The following is a 17,891-nucleotide window of genomic DNA, read 5'->3' as shown; positions in this document are numbered from 1 at the left end:
GTTACAAATGATAAAAACCAGCAGAATAATCATATTTAACAGCAGCAATAAAGATACAGTATTTTACAAGCGGTAAAGACATTATGAGCCTGACCTGAATGGCCCAGGCTAGCCTGATCTTGGAAGGCAAGCAGGGCTGACCTTGGTGGGAAACACAGAGGCAGGCAAGGGCAAACTACTTTTGTTCTTCTCTTGCCCTGAAAACCCTACAGAGTAACCATAAGTCAGCTGATGGCACTTTATTCACAAACATTCAAAGGTACTAGGCTATAAAACAGTAGACAGATACAGGGCTATATATGTATAATTTAACTCAATGCCTGGGAAGATATCATTTTCAACAGGCAACTAAAAATTGAACTAGCTATGCATCAGGTCAAACACAGGGAGTGATACTACAGTCAAAGTGATGCCCTCTTTGTTGCCATCTGCCTTCCTGCCCAAGATGGAGGCATCCTGCCAGTCTTGATTGAGCAAGATGAGAGTCCAGTAGCATCTGAAAGACCCACAGGATTTCCACGGGCCAAGCTTTCAAGAATCCAAGTTCTCAAACAAGTAGGAATGGAGATCCTTAGGCCTTTATATTAATACTAGAAATAAAGCCCATTTTATTCGGAAATAAAATGGGCGCTAGGCCCCCGTCCCCAGGGAAGCATTCGCAGGGTGAAGGCTTCCCGGGGGGGGGGACAGGCGGAGATCGGGGCCGCGACGCCGGAGCATGGCCGGGGCTTCTCCAGGCAGTAGGAGTGGCCGGGAGAAGGCTGAAAGGGCCCCCCCACCCCACCCCGGAGAATGGCCGGGGCTTCTCCAGGCTGCAGGAGCAGCCTCGCCGCGTTGATGATGCAGCGAGGCCGCTCCAGCAGCCAGGTGAAGTCTGAGAGGCGGGGGGTGGGCGGCGGAGGCTTGTGCCGGGCCAAGGCGCTCCCTCACAGCCGCGAGGGACCGCCTGGGCCTGGCAGAAGCCAGAGCATGGCCGGGGAGTCCCCCACCCCACCAGGGAGCATGGTTGCAGCTTCTCCTGGCTGCAGGAGCGGCCGGGAGAAGCAGGAGGAGGAGGACTCCGATCGCAGGACTCACCGCGCAGGCTGGCAGTCCAGTCTGAGCGTTGAGTCCCCGGCTGGGCGAAGCAGCCGCTTCGCGGCTCCTGATTGGCCCCTCCGAGTTTTTATCCCGGACAGGGCCCGCCGTAACTCCTCCCCCACAGCCCTTACCCTTTTATTTAATCCGCTCCACGGGAGCGGTTTAAAGATAATCGCAATCAGAGGGTAGGAGGGAGTCAGATGCAAAGGTACAGTGCAAAATGTAACCCGTTTGATTAGAACAGAGGAGAAATGCAGAAAATTATGATCTGTAGCGAAATAAGAATCCAATGTCCCTGATCAACCTTGATGGTAAACTTGAATACAGATAAATGAGCTTAACTTAAAAAATTAAATTAAAGTATGTCAGAAGAATGAGCCTCTTGTGGCGCAGAGTGGTAAGGCAGCAGACATGAGTTCAATCCCAGCAGCCGGCTCAAGGTTGACTCAGCCTTCCATCCTTCCAAGGTCGGTAAAATGAGTACCCAGCTTGCTGGGGGGTAAACGGTAATGACTGGGGAAGGCACTGGCAAACCACCCCGTATTGAGTCTGCCAAGAAAACGCTAGAGGGCGTCACCCCAAGGGTCAGACATTACCCGGTGCTTGCACAGGGAATACCTTTACCTTTACCTTTTTATGTCAGAAGAATGGGGGGGTACTGAGCAGGGGCAAAAAGTCAAAGCAGTGCAAGTGTAGAAAATAGATGAACTAGATTTAGGTGGGCAACCGTGTTGGTCTGAAGCAGCAGAACAAAGTTTGAGTCTGATAGCAACTTTAAGACCAACAAAGTTTTATTCAAGAATTAGTGAAAGAACTTGCTCCCTCAAAGCAGGAATTCAAAACTGGACACACTATGCATTTTACTTGGAAGTGAAACCTAATTTCTATGCATACTAGCAGATGTATATCTGAATAAAATGTCCACTAATCCACCACCACTCTGCCCCTGGCAGGCCTTCTTGGGGCAGGGGGGAGGCACTGGGGGACAGTCTGCCCCCCACCTCCCCTAAGAGGCCTGCTGAAGCCTCCACACGTTTTGGCAGGCCTTTTCAGGGTAGGAGGGGAAGTGCTGGGAGGCAGTCTGTTCCTCCTCCTGCCACCCCAGCAGCTCTACCAAAGCCTGGCAAGGCCATGGCTGGAGCTGCTCAGAGAGGCAGGAGCACTGGCAGGGGCTCCCTCCCTCCTCCTCCTCCCACCGGCCCAGAGTCCCAGTCCCTCCGCCCTCCCTCCCAGCTTCTGCTTACTGGGCTGGAACTCCTTCCAAATGGAAGAAATTGGAGGGGGATGTGACCAGGGGTGGGACATCAGGAATGGGGCAGCTGGGACAGCCAACCTGACTGAGGGTGAGGCGGTGATTCCCATCTTCTCCCAGCACCCCTTACCAGCTTTATTAATGGCTGCAGATTTGAATCAAGATTTGTCTAAATTGTATCATTATAGGCACTAGGTAGGGGGTTGTGTGTTTTAATGCTGCTCTGTAAAAAAAAAAAAAAAGAACCATACACATACAGGGCAAAGAAGAAACCCTTGTCTTTCCCATACTATATTTTCTGATACATCGAATAAACGAATATGCGTTGCTACAGGTGTTTTTGGGGTTTTTAAAAAGTTTTTAAAGGAAAGCATGAACACAACAGTTAATTGGCTGTTCTGTTTGATTGACGGCCAAGGGCAGGAGGAATCTCGGAAAAATATTGCCTCCTTTGTTGCAATTTCGGCGAGACTGGAAACATGTGCGTTACGAGAACAGCGCTAGTGGGAGAGCTTTATTTCCAAGAAAAATGGCTGTGTGTGTTACTGAGACCTGCCGCTATTGATTGCAGCACTTTTTAATAGCGGTCAGATTTAACTACATTGCCCGCTGTGAGGAATGGCCCTGATTTCTTAAGCTAGGCCCAAATGAAAAGGCCTTGATGCCATTGAGGCATGCTTCTTATGCCCCCTACTACTTTTCTACTAAACCAGTTCCCTGTGTGGTTAGATTTGGTATACTTTATTCTTAATATATAAGCCTCTTGTGGCACAAAGTGGTAAGCAGCAGACATGCAGTCTGAAGCTCTGCCCATGGGCTTGGGAGTTCGATCCCAGCAGCCGGCTCAAGGTTGACTCAGCCTTCCATCCTTCCGAGGTCGGTAAATTGAGTACCCAGCTTGCTGGGGGGTAAATGGTAATGACTGGGGAAGGCACTAGCAAACTACCCCGTATTGAGTCTGCCATGGAAATGCTGGAGAGTGTCACCCCAAGGGTCAGACATGACCCGGTGCTTGCACAGGGAATACCTTTACCTTTACCTTTATTCTTACCTTTTATTATTACCTTTTATTATTACCTTTACCTTTATTTAGAGGGGACATGATAGCCCTCTTTAAGTATTTGAAAGGTTGTCACTTGGAGGAGGGCAGGATGCTGTTTCTGTTGGCTGCAGAGGAAAGGACACGCAGTAATGGGTTTAAACTTCAAGTACAATGATATAGGCTAGATATCAGGAAAAAAAATTTCAGTCAGAGTAGTTCAGCAGTGGAATAGGCTGCCTAAGGAGGTGGTGAGCTCCCCCTCACTGGAAGTCTTCAAGCAAAGGTTGGATACACACTTTTCTTGGATGCTTTAGGATGTTTAAGGCTAATCCTGCGTTGAGCAGGGGGTTGGACTAGATGGCCTTTATGGCCCCTTCCAACTCTATGATTCTATGATTCTATGATTCTATGATTCTATGATTCTATGATTAATATAAAAGCATGGTGGCTTGTGCCAATAGTTAATCCATTCCCTTAAGATGTTTATAAACGAATTGGTTTCTCATTGGCTGGGTTGTCTTTCCAAATAGAGAAGACAATCTAACAAGACTATATTTATTTCCAGAACTAAATGTGCTATTTATGGTTGGTATAGTGCTTAAGTGTGGTGGTTTCTAATCTGGAGAACCAGGTTTGATTCCCAACTCCTCCCCATGCAGCCAGCTGGATGACCTTGGGCCAGTCATAGTTTTCTCAGAGTTCTCTCAGCCTCATCTACCTGATAGGGTGTCTGTTGTGGGGTCAGGAAGGGTAGGCAGTTGTAAGCTGCTTTGAGACTCCTTTGGATGGGGTAAAAAGTGGGGTACCAAAAAACAACTTTTTTCTGTTTTATCTTCCAGCATTATGCCAGCTTTCTTGAATATATATGGTACGGAGATCTGCTCAGCTAATTTTGTCAAGATGAACATCAACAGTCTCTGCTGCTATAGGCAGTTTGAATTTATTCTGTTCAAATTTATTTTTGAGAACGGGGATCAAAGTTCAAGAGGAAAAAAGTTGATACTACTGTGTAACCCGCTGGGAGACGGCTTTGCTGATAGCGGATGTAGTAGTAGTAGTAGTAGTAGTAGTAGTAGTAGTAGTAGTAGTAGTAGTAGTAGTAGTAGTAGTAGTAGTAGTAGTAGTAGTAATCAGACCCACAAAATTATTTTGTGTGTTTAAATCTGCTGTTTGTTGTTCTGACCATTGTTATGTTTCCTCTTTGGTTGTCAACACTGACATTATTTGAATACAATGTAAGGTCAAATAAGACATTACACACAGAAGCAGTGCTCCACACACAATCCTTTTTAAACAACAGCCAAGGGAGGATAAGGGGGTGGGGGGGGGAGTGTATGCAAGTCTTCCTTCCTTCCTTCTCACTCAGAAATATGCATTGGGGAAACTTCTGGGAGAAGAAAGAGTTAACAATCAAGGTCCCCTTTGTCACTTCTCCAAATTTTAATCACCACAAGGGCTCCTGTTTTCTGCTGCAGGGTAAGCTTTCTTCTCCTCATCCACAGCTGAATTTGTGTTCAGTAACTGAGGCCCAGATACAATACACACTTTTATCAGGACCGATATCAAACAGAGGAAAAAAAGACTTTGATAAAAAGCTGAAGATATGTCCCATTGAGGTGAAAAGGATGGAGCACAGATTCTGGCAAAACAAATGCAAGTTGACATTAAGGCAGGCAAAAAGAATTGAAAGAGCAGACCAAAATTTTCAAGACAAACAAGAAGTATTTCTTCAAATATATCAGGAGCAGGAAACTGGTTAGGGAAGCAGTTGCACCTCTGGATGGTAAAGGAATAAAAAGATTGCTTAAGAAGATGGGAATATTGTAGAGAAACAGAATGAATCGTTTGCATCAGTTTCCACTGGAACATATGGGTCACGAAGCCACACTGGAACAGGATCAGTATTGGGATAGGAGCTTATTGTTGTTGTTGTTAGTTGCAAAGTTGTGTTCAAGCCAAATTGTGATTAATTCTGACTAGACCAAGATAATACCTTATTTGAGTGCATCTTATGACTGTACAACTTTTAATTATAAAAACTCTCTCGCAGAGTTCTCGCAGAGGGATGTTAAGCTCGCTCTTGTATAGTTATTCTGTATAATTTTGCCACCTTTTTAAAATTTCTTCTGCTTCTGTTAGGTCCCTACCATTTTGGTCCTTTATCATACCCATCTTTGCATGAATTCTTGAAGAGATCTCTGGTCCTCCCTATTCTAATGTTTTCTTCTATTTGTTTGCTGTGTTCATTTAAGAAGGCCTTCTTATCTCTTCTAGCTATTCTCTGGAATTCTGCATTCAATTGGGTGTATCTTTCTCTTTCTCCCTTGCCTTTCACTTCCCTTCTCTCCTCGGCTATTTTTAAAGCTTCCTCAGACAGCCATTTTGGTTTCTTGCATTTCTTTTTCTTTGGGATGGTTTTAGTTGCTATCTCTTGTACTATATTGCGAACCTCCGTCCATAGTTCTTCAGGCACTCTGTCTATCAGATCTAATTCCTTAAATCTATTTGTCACCTCTACTGTGTATTCGTCTGGGATATGATTTAGTTCATACCTGAGTGGCCTAGTACTTTTCCCTACTTTCTCCAATTAAAGCCTAAATTTTGCAACCAGAAGCTAATTAATATTATTACTTCTGTTAGAAGCCACTTTGCGAAATGGGGGACTACTGGCCTGTTGAACTGTTGCCTGAATTGTTTTTTGTATCACACTTGTTAAATTGTTGTATACAATACCCAAATGTACAAGATTGATTGGTTATAATGATTGTCTTTACAATCCTTTATAAATGACTATTTTGCACTTTTGGAAGCATCATTTACTATAGTTTCAGAGTCATGATTAACACGGCTCCCTTTTTTTCTAATCTCTGGGTGAAGCCCAGGGATCCCCTGGAATTACAGCTCATCTCCAGGCAATAGAGATCGATTTCTGTGGAGAAAATGGCCACTGAGAAAGTGGACTATAAGGTACTGAAGTCCCTCCCCTCCCCAAATGGTCCACTGCAAGTCTGATCAAATGTCCTCATATTTTTATTATTATTATTATTAGATTTATTATTAGATTTATTATTAGATTTATTATTAGATTTATTATTAGATTTATTTCCCACCTCTCCCCAAAGGCTCGAGGCGGGTAACAGTAATATCAACCCCATTAAAACCCATTAAGACCCCCATTAAAACATTAATACCAACATGGCGGCAAAAAGAAAGGGCCATTTCGCACGGCTTCAAAGTAGCACAATGGTTGCTATTTGGAAACGCTACTAATTTGCCATAACCCACGACGTCGTAGACAATCTGCAACAATCCTGAAACCAATCAGCAAAAAGCGCTTCGTTGTGGCGCTTTCAGGGGAATCCAGAAAAGTGGATTCACCCTCCGGATAGCGATACACTCCTGCAACCAATCTGCAACAGTAGCGCTAAAGACCTGTGCGTTACCATTGTTGCTGGTTCTTCAAAGTCCCTCCCCCTGGCTCTCTCCTCCAAACTTCCGGCGAAGCGATCGCCATTTTTTTTTCTCCGAGCGAGCGGGGATAAACGCACCGGCGAGCCTCTTTCTGTTTAGAGGCTTCCCTGGCTTCAGTCCTTCACCTTTAGTCACTAAGCACAAACCACTGAAAAGCCCGTTTGCTGAAATAAAGTCCCTTTATTTTTTACAAATAAATTCAGCCGAAAATCGGGCCCGTGAGAGGGGGGGGGGGGATTTTTTTTTTATCACTCGAGGCAGCGTGCAAACGATCATACAATCAAACGACAGCTCACATTAGGCAGCTGGATGGGTCTCTCCGTAGCAACGAATCTACCTAGATTCGTTGCTATGGGTCGTTTTTTTTTTAAAAAACCTTTCTTAAAGGGAAAGGGGCTGTTTGGGAGCATGCTAACGGCTGCCCATTGGCTGCTTGACGGCCAGGGGCGGGACGAGCTTGGCAATAGCGCTTCCTTTCTAGCGATTTCTGCCGAGACCGGAAGCCTGTGGGAAACGCTAAAAAACGCAACTGATTCCACTACAAAGGCAGGTATGCATAACGACGAATTCCACTATTTTAAATGGCGATTTTTCATTCCGCAAACAATTTGCAACAAAGATCCCTGTGCGAAAAGGCCCAAAAAGTACCCCATCCCTCCTCATACTAATATCAGAGATAATGGAAGACAGCAATGTATACTTCCTAACTACCGGGGAGAGAGGTGATGTCCCAAATTTGCTGACCCCAGCCTCAACCATAAACCTGGCGGAAGAGCTCCATTTTGCAGGCCCTGTGGAAAGCTGACAAATCCCGCAGGACCCACAGCTCACCTGGGAGCTCATTCCACCAGGTAGGGGCCAGGACCGAAAAAGCTCTGGCCCTGATCGAGGCTAGGCGCGCTTCCTTGGGGCCGGGAATGATCAATAGGTTCTTACCTACAGAGCGTAAAGCCCTGCGGGGAGCATAGGGCTCAAAATTAAAAGGTTTCCTTACATGTCCTTACTCTCCCTTACTTCTCTCCCTCAATGGATGAGCACTAGAATCTGAAACAGGCATTTATGTTCCATCATTTTTGATCACACATTATAATTCAGTCAATGGTTATTTCATTCAGTGTTTTCTCTTCAGTGAGTAGCTACAAAGATGGATAATGTAACCGGCAGTTTGAATCAGGAGCATTGTGACACATTGTCACAAATGTACACAAACATAGAGGATCCACAAGGCATCTTTAAACCGCTCAATGGCAGCGGTAGAAATAAAGCCGTAAGGGCCCTTGAGGTGGGCCCTGTCCAGGATGGGGAAGGGTAGCCATTGGCCCTTCTCCCTGGATTGACAACTGGAGGGCCCAATCGCCAGGCTCAAAGCGCCTGGCGTTTAGGCCCTCCAGTTGTCAGTCCACCGCCAAGGGGCCAATCGTCTCCTTGGCCCTGACTGACGAGTCGGCAGCCTCTTCGCGCCTGCCAACCCCTCCCCATGTCGCCCGCCCTGACTGCCGCCATTACCCTGCAGGCAAGCAAGGTAGGCGGCGGTCAGCGCGGCCCTCCCAGCTTCAGCCCGGCACGCTGGAAGCTCCGGACCCGGAGCCTGCCGGGACCCTCGGCCTTCCTGTGCTGCGCCCGCCCCCGCTGCCTTCTCCCCAACCCTCCACATGCCCATTTTTAAAAATGGGCTTTGTCCCTAGTTAGAAATAATTGCAATCATTTCCAGAAGGAACATGCTTATGTACAAGCACATAACTTTTAATATTTATTTCTAGCATTCTAGGACCATGACAGGTTCAAATTCGTTTATCAGTTTATTTATTTAGATGAAGAAGAAGAATTGGTTCTTATATGCCGCTTTTTCTCTACTAGGAGGAGTCTCAAAGTGGCTTCCAATCACCTTCCTTTTCTTCTCCCCACAACAGACACCTTGTGAGGTGGGTGAGGCTGAGAGAGCCCCGATATTAGGGCTTAGTCAGAACAGCTTTATCAGTGCTGTGGCAAGCCCAAGGTCACCCAGCTAGCTACATTTGGAGAGCGGGAATGAAGCATGGCTCGCCAGTGTAAAAGTCAATGCTCCTAACCACTACACCAAACTGGCACCAAGCTGTGCCACTTTGTTGTCCAAATAAGGTCCCCAATGTGGTAAACATCTGGCATTAGAACATTTAAACATTAAAATAAGATATAAATAAATATTTAACTATACAATGACCATAGGTTATGGCAACAGAGAAACACATGAGCCCTGTTCACATGTTATCGTTATCGTTATCGTTATCGTTATCGTTATCGTTATCGTTATCGTTATCGTTATCGTTATCGTTATCGTTCATTCGTTTCCTGCCACTCCCAAAAATGGCTTGTGACAGGTTACAAATTGTCCCCACTAAAACCCCAATAAAACAATATGGGACATAAGTACAATAAAACCAAAACAAGCAAAACACATATCTAAGTAAGGGAATAGGGAGATGTGGCCATTGATGACATATGGCCCAATGCTGCCCCAGGGGGGCCCCAATCAGATCTTCCTCCCACCCTGGCTTCAACCATAGGCCTGGCAGAAGAGCTCCGTTTTGCAGGCCCTGTGGAACGCCAAGAGTTCCCGCAGGGCCTGCAGCTTGACCAGGATCTCATTCCACCAGGTGGTGGCCAGGACTGAGAAGGCCCTGGCCCTGGTTGAGGCCAGGCATGCTTTCCTGGGGCTGGGAATGACCAGCAAGTTGGTACCTGCAGAGTGCAAAGTGTTGCGGGGGGCATAGGGCAACAAGCAGTCCCTCAGATATGTGGGGCTTTAAAGGTCAAAACCAAAACCTTGTATCGGATCCAGGCAGCAACTGGCAACCAATGCAGCTGCATCAGCACTGACTGGATGTGGGTCCTCTAAGATGTTCCTGTGAGGACCCTAGCAGCCTCATTTTGAATCAGCTGCAATTTCTGGATCAGGGACAAGGGCAGGCCCATGTAGAGCGAATTAAATAAATCTATTCTGGAGGTGACAGTTGCATGGATCACCATGGCCAGGTGTTCAGAGGACAGGTAAGGCACTAGTAGCCAAGCCTGGTGAAGATGGAAAAATACCTGGCCAGCTTGACCTGTGCCTCCATGGGTAGTGAGGCATCCATGGTCAATCCCAAATTCCTGGCCTTGGGCATGGTCATAAGTTGGGTCCCTGACAGGGTGGATAATCACACTTCCTGGCCTGCCCCCCTACTTTCCAGCCACAGGAACTCCATCTTGGAGGAGTTGAGATTCTGTCGACTCTGCTCAAGCCATTCATCTACTGCTTCCAAACATCTGGCAAATGGTTCAAGGAGGGAGTCCGGGTGGCCATCCATGAGGAGATAGAGCTGGGTGTCATCAGCATATTGATGACAGCCCAGCCCACAGGGAGTCTACAGGAGCACAGCAGCTACTCCCCCATGGCAACCCTCTGGGTCTGGTTATGGAGAAAGGAGCATAACCAACTGAGGGCTGTGCCCCATATCCCCGTTTCGGTGCAATGGGCCAACAGTTCATGGTCAGCAATATCAAAAGTGGCCAACAGATCTAACAGAAAAAGTATGGCTGACCTGCCCCGATCCAGCTAGTGATGAAGGTCATCCATCAGGGCGACCAGCACTGTCTCCACCCCATGGCCAGGACATGGATTGATATTGTACATGAATACATGTTCAATCCGTGTATAGCATACACTTTACTTTTCTTTATGCATCAATAAAATCAAAGTTGTAAAAGCATGACTCACAGCCTACCTGACTGGCTGGCTGTCCTATGAATAGCCAATCAGGTAGGCCATCCCCAGCCATCTCCCCCTCCAACTTCTTCCACCTGGAAGAAGAGCTGGCCTGCTCTACTGGCCTACCTCTAGAAGATAAGCCAGCTGGAAAGCAGGGACTGGGAGGAAGGGAGAGCCTGCAACGTGGCCCAGCCTTTGCGCCGCCTGTTGCGGGGACAGGAAGGCCCTGCAAACACTGTATGCTGCCCCAACCAGGATGGCACCCGTGTGCACAGACTGTTCCCAGGGCTACCATCCCCTGGGACAGCCATTGGAAGTCCCAAAAACACTGCACACTGCCCCAGTCAGGGGGGCACTGGCGCACAGCGTTTGTGGGGCTCTAAGGGCTGCTAGCCCTTGGAGTGGCCTGTACATGCCACTGCTGCCCTGGACTGTACGTTGCCTCTTTCTTAGGAACATTTGTGTGCACAAACATGCAGGTTGTGTGCGTGTGTGCACTTACTGAAATGTGAATGAGGCTAGAGTAGATGAAGAGCTCTTATATGCCGCCTTTCTCCACCAGGAGGAGCCTCAAAGTGGCTTACAATTGCCTTCCCTTTCCTCTCCCCACAACAAACACCCTACAGTTGTCAACTGCCCTCATGCCGCAACCCCAACTGTGGCAGCAGTGGCGGGGTGGCATGCACACATGCGCGGGCAGCGGGCAAAGGCACGTGTGTGCATGCGCTTGTGCGTGCGCGGAGGTGCACAACAATCTAGAGGTGGCCAGTGCCATGGCTCTGCCCCGGCCGCCACCACCACCCACCTCCGCCCGCCTCTGCTTGCTACCTCTGTGGGCCACTGCCACAGGCTGCCACCGCCGCGGGCCGCCGCAGCACCACCACAGAGGCCACCAACATGGCAACCCTGAAGGAAGGGGCCAGGTGACCCCAAATGGGGTTGGGACCCCAAGGTTGAGAATCACTGTCCTAGAGGAAGATGAGGCTGAGAGAGCCCTGATAATATTGCTCAGTTAGAACAGCTTTATCAGTGCTGTGGAAAACCCAAGGTCACCCAGGTGGCGGCATGTGGAGGAGCTGGGAATCAAATCTGGCTCACCAGATTAGAAGGCAATATAGAATTTACAACAATATAAAGAGCACATAAAATAAATGTCCAACCTACAATATCAGATGCAACAAAGATATAAAAGAAGATTCATTCAATCAACCATGATTTTAGTGATATAAGTAGTTTAAAAGTCCATAAAGGAAAAGCAGGATACAAATAAAACATTTTAAAGTGTTGAAACACAGATCCTCCTCAAAACAGCTTCAGAAAGCTAAATAAAATTTTGAAGCATAAAGGAAAATAACAGGTGAGAAAATTGTCCATTATTTTGGACTTACATCTGTAAAGGTAAAGGTAAAGGTATCCCCTGTGCAAGCACCGAGTCATATCTGACCCTTGGGGTGACGCCCTCTAGCGTTTTCATGGCAGACTCAATACGGGGTGGTTTGCCAGTGCCTTCCCCAGTCATCACCGTTTACCCCCCAGCAAGCTGGGTACTCATTTTACCGACCTCGGAAGGATGGAAGGCTGAGTCAACCTTGAGCCGGCTGCTGGGATTGAACTCCCAGCCTCATGGGCAAAGCTTTCAGACAGCTGCCTTATCACTCTGCGCCACAAGAGGCTCTTACATCTGTATAAACCTAATTAATGAAAAAGTACCCTCCTGGGATCTTGCATAGTGGTTTAAACAGCTGCTTTTATTAAAGAGACTCACCTCTGTGAATGCAGAGTCTTTGTGCAAGATTCTTAAATGTGATTTCATCAAGGATATCCCTGGACAATTGGAAACTGTCTGACATTTGGCTCACAGGCCAAAATGCCTGAAGAATGAGGAAGACGGGGTGGAAATAAGAATATAAGTTTTGTCTGCTGGATCAGACAGTTGTCTATCTAGGTCAGCATACTGTTCCACACAGTGACCAAGCAGTTGCCCTGGGGGGCAACAACAAAGCATGAAGGCCCAAGCCCTTCCCGGCTGTTGCCACCCAGCACTGGGATTCAGAAGTTTGTTGCTTCTCTAGGACCGTTTACGCACTAGAGGTTTCATGCCAGGTTGCAGGCTGGAGTTTTAGTCATGGCAGGTTGTCCCACCTCTTCCTGCACTCACATGGGGGAGTACTTGGCCTGGTGCATCTCATCCACCCCCGATCTGTGCTCCTGACAGGGGGGTGGGGCAATGAAGTTGCCAGTGCATAAACGGTCTAGATGGGAGCACCTTTCTGTCACCATGGCTACCAGCCACTGAAGGACCTTCCTGAAATTGTCTAATCCCCTTCAAAAAGCTATCTGCGCTAATGACCATCGGTGTCTTCACCTGCAGTGAGTCCCACAGTTTAAGCACTTGTTGAGTAAATTACTTTATTTTGTCTATTTTAAACCTATTTAAAAGAAATTACAATGGGTATCCCTGAGTTCTAGTATTAAAGTAGACGGAGAAAAATCTCTCCTTATCCAACACATGCATAATTTCATAAATGACTTATTATGCCTTCTCTTAGCCATCTTTTTTCTAGGCTGTAAAATCTCAGACATGCTAGCTTTCCCCCCCAGGAAGGGTGCATCTATCCCCTAATAATCTTGGCTGCCCTTCTTTATGCTTTTTCCAGCTCTGCAATGTCTTTTTTAAAGATATGATAACCAGAAATGTACACAGGATTCCAAACAAAGCTGCTCCATGGCTTTAAATAAAATCATTACAATACTGGTGGTTCTATTTTCTTTGATAAAAATTTCTAACATTGATCTTTCTATTAAACCGCCAATATCTCTTTTACTCTCAGTTCAGATTTTATCAGCATATATTGAAAATTAGGATTCATTTTTGTTGAATTTACCTACAGGGAAAGTAATTTGCAACATTGTTGCCCATTCACCAATTTGAACAGATACTCCCTGTAGCAATTCACACTCTACCTTGGTTTTCACCATTCTGAATAATTTGATATCATCTGCAAACTTGGCTGCTACACTGCTCACTTCCAGTTCCAAATAATTAATGAACATAGTACCTGTCTCCCCCTACAAGGATTGCTGTATTGCCATGACGAAGGGGCTTGTGTAGCTCAGTGAAGCTATGAGCTATGCCATGCAGGGCCACCCAAGACGGACAGTTCATAGCTGAGAGCTCTGACAAAAGGTGATCCACTGGAGAAGGGAATGGCAAACCACTCCAGTATCTTTGCCATGAAAACCCTATGGACAAGTTCAAAAGGCAAAACAATATAACACCGGAAGATGAGCCCCTCAGGTCGGAAGGTGTCCAATATGCTACTGGGGATGAGCAGATGGCTAGTACGAGTAGCTCCAGAATGAATGAAGCGACTGGGCCAAAGCCGAAAGGACGCTCAGTTGTGGAGGGAACTGGTGGCGAAAAGACAGTCCGATGCTGTAAAGACTTTTATTCCATAGGAACCCGGAACGTCAGATCCATGAATTAAGGCAAGCTGGACGTGGTCAAACAAGAGATGACAAGACTGAACATAGACATTTTAGGAATCAGTGAACTCAAATGGACAGGAATGGATGAATTTAATTTAGATGACCATCTGGTATACTACTGTGGGCAAGAATCCCTCAGAATAAATGGAGTAGCCTTCATAATCAATAAAAGAGTAGGAAAACCAGTATTGGGATAAGGTAAAGGTATCCCCTGTGCAAGTACCGAGTTATGTCTGACCCTTGGGGTGATGCCCTCTAGCATTTTCTTGGCAGACTCAATTCAGGGTGGTTTGCCATTCCCTTCCCCAGTCATTACCGTTTTACCCCCCAGCATCCTGGGTACTCATTTTACCAGCCTCGGAAGGATGGAAAGCTGAGTCAACCTTGAGCCGGCTGCTGGGATCAAACTCCCAGCCTCATGGTCAGAGCTTCAGACAGCATGTCGGCTGCCTTACCACTATGCGCCACAAGAGGCTCATTATTGGGATACAATCTCCAAAAGAACAGAATGATCTCAGTTTGAGCAAACCATTCAATATTACAGTGATGTGATACAGGTCTATGCCCCAACCACTGCTGCTGTAGAGAATGAAGCTGACCAGTTCTATGAAGCCTTACAACATCTTCTAGAAGCAATGCCAAAAAATGATGTGCTTATCATCATGGGGGATTGGAATGCTAAAGTAGGAAGGGATAACAGGCAAGTTTGGCCTTGGAGTACAAAATGAAGCAGAGGGAGATCTCCCTGGTTCCTGCAGGAAGTGTGGAATTATGGACAGTATGATCTTTGCCTCTGATGACTGCTTGGTAGAATTTTGTCAAGAGAATACAATGGTCATAGCAAACACTCTTTTCCAACAACCCAACCCAAAACTCAACAGTGGCCAGAGGATTGAAAAAGGTCAGTTTACATTCCAATCCCAAAGGAGGGTAATATCAATGAATGTTAAAACTACCGCACCATTGCACTCATTTCTCATGCTAGCAAAGTTATGCTCAAAATCCTACAAGCTAGGCTCCGGCAATATGTGGACTGAGAACGTCCAGAAGTACAGGCAGGATTTCGAAGAGGCAGAGGAACTAGAGATCAAATTGTCAGCATACGCTGGATCATAGAGAAAACTAGGGAGTTAGATGAGTCACAAATTGGGATAAAGATTGCAAGGAGAAATATCAACAACCTCAGATATGCAGATGGACTCCGGGGAATGGTAGAGGACAGGAAGGCCTGGAGGATCATTGTCCATGGGGTTGCGATGGGTCGGACATGACTTCGCAACTAACAACAACATAAATATTCTTTATTGCTTATGATTGTGTTTTACTCTGATAAAAACTACAACGCCTCCTATTAGATGGGAGGCTATTATTAACTATTTCTGCAGGCCATTTGTGATCTCCACACCTTTGATATCAGCGCCTTGCGCTTATCCCCTATGGATTCTACCCCTATGATCTGCAAGCATCTAAATATATACAGCTTTTTTTTTCACCCAACAGTGGCAGTATGGCAGAATTCACATACCTTACAGACTAATTTTAGAGAGTCTGATTTATGATAATATTCCACTGTGATGATAGCAAGATGAATATGCCATTGCACAGGTTTGAACTAGATGACCCCCGTTTACCTTGTCCTTGATCTCTGCCATGTCTGATAAAACATAATCCTATCTTGGCAACAATATCATTTTCAAAGATTGTGACTAACCTACTTGATTCAGTTACTACATATTGCTGTTTTCTTCACTGTAGTTTACTGCCAACATACGCTGGATCATGGAGAAAGCTAGGGAGTTCCAGAAGAACATCTACTTCTGCTTCATTGACTATGCTAAAGCCTTTGATTGTGTGGAGCACAACAAATTGTGGTAAGTTCTTAAAGAGATGGGAATACCAGAGCATCTTATTTGTCTCTTGAGAAACTTATATGCAGGTCAAGAAGCAACAGTGAGAACTGAACATGGAATCACTGATTGGTTCAAAATTGAGAAAGGAGTTCGGCAAAGCTGTATACTGTCGCCTTGCCTATTTAACTTGTATGTGGAGCACATCATGAGAAAGGCGGGATTAGAGGAGTCACAAATTGGGATCAAGATTACAGGGAGAAATATAAACAACCTCAGATATGCAGATGATACCACTCTAATGGCAGAAAGTGAAGAGGAACTAAAGAGCCTGTTGATGCGGGTGAAGGAGCAGAGTGCAAAAGTTGGCTTGAAACTCAACATCAAGAAAACAAAGATCATGGCATCCGGCCCTCTCAATTCCTGGCAAATAGCCGGGGAAGAAATGGAGATAGTGACAGATTTTATTTTCCTGGGCTCCAAGATCACTGCAGATGGGGACTGCAGCAAAGAAATTAAAAGACGCTTGCTCCTGGGGAGGAAAGCTATGGCAAATCTAGACAGCATCCTAAAAAGCAGAGACATCACCCTGCCAACAAAAGTGCGTTTAGTCAAGGCTATGGTATTCCCAGTTGCAATGTATGGCTGTGAAAGTTGGACCATAAGGAAGGCCGAGCGTCAAAGAATTGAGGCTTTTGAACTCTGGTGTTGGAGAAGACTCTTGTGAGTCCCTTGGACTGCAAGGCAAACAAACCGGTCAGTCCTAGAGGAGATCAGCCCTGACTGCTCCTTTGAAGGCCAGATCCTGAAGCTGAAACTCAAATACTTTGGTCACCTCATGAGAAGGAAGGACTTCCTGGAGAAGAGCCTAATGCTGGGAGTGATCGAGGGCAAAAGAAGAGGGGGATGACAGAGAATGAGGTGGCTGGATGGAGTAACTGGAGTAACTGAAGCAGTAGGTGCATACTTAAATGGACTCCTGGGAATGGTAGAGGACAGGAAGACCTGGAGGATCATTGTCCATGGGGCCGTGTTGGGTCGGACACGACTTCGCACCTAACAACAACAAAGGATTGTGATGGCTAATGCAATAAAACTCTCTCGCTATTTATCTCTCTCACTAACTAAAATACAATTCTCCACCTGTTTACATATCACTTTACTCTAGCACCTCTCCTGTGTCAAGCATAGATTATTAGTCATCAGGGCAGAAGCCTGTCTTTTTGCTGTTACTCTGTAAAGTGGCATACACATTCATTGTGATATATAAATCTCACGTGTACTATCTGGAGTAGGGCAGATTGCCAAACTACTCAGACAGGTAATAGTTCTACCACAAAATGGCTGCCACCAGAGGCATTTAAAAAAAATGACAGTAGGTTTCAAGCCAAGTATCTTCCTCTAATGTAGAGAGCTGTAGCCAAATGGGTGCTCCTCTATGATCCACAAGGTGGTGACTTTTGGGGTTTTCTGAAGCGTCTCCTATGACACTGAGTTAAAAGAAAACCAGATTGGCTGCTTGGTGATGAGGCAAACAGGCAACCAGAAGCACACTGTCCAGAGGTACCATGTTGATATCAGTGCCCTGAAAATGCAGTGTCACAAAGAGTGTGCAGGCACAATTTTGGCTGCTAAAATGAACACCATCATAAATTGTTAATTTAGTTGGGACTCACTGATATTCTTGAACACATGCAGAATTTATTATTATTATTATTATTATTATTATTATTATTATTATTATTATTTATTATTATTATTATTATTATTTATTGTTTATTTATTATTTATTTATTATTTATTTATTTATTATTTATTATTTATTATTTATTATTTATTATTTATTATTTATTATTTATTATTTATTATTTCGATTTATTTCCCGCCACTCCCAAATGGCTCGTGGCGGGTTACAGTGTCTTAAAAACCCCATTAAAACTCCCATTAGAAGACTTTAAAATGTCACAACATGGCGGCACAATA

The sequence above is a fragment of the Paroedura picta genome, chromosome 3 (genome assembly GCF_049243985.1).
Source record: "Paroedura picta isolate Pp20150507F chromosome 3, Ppicta_v3.0, whole genome shotgun sequence".
NCBI classification, from domain to species: Eukaryota; Metazoa; Chordata; class Lepidosauria; order Squamata; family Gekkonidae; genus Paroedura; species Paroedura picta.
Note: the sequence above shows the minus strand (reverse complement) of the source record.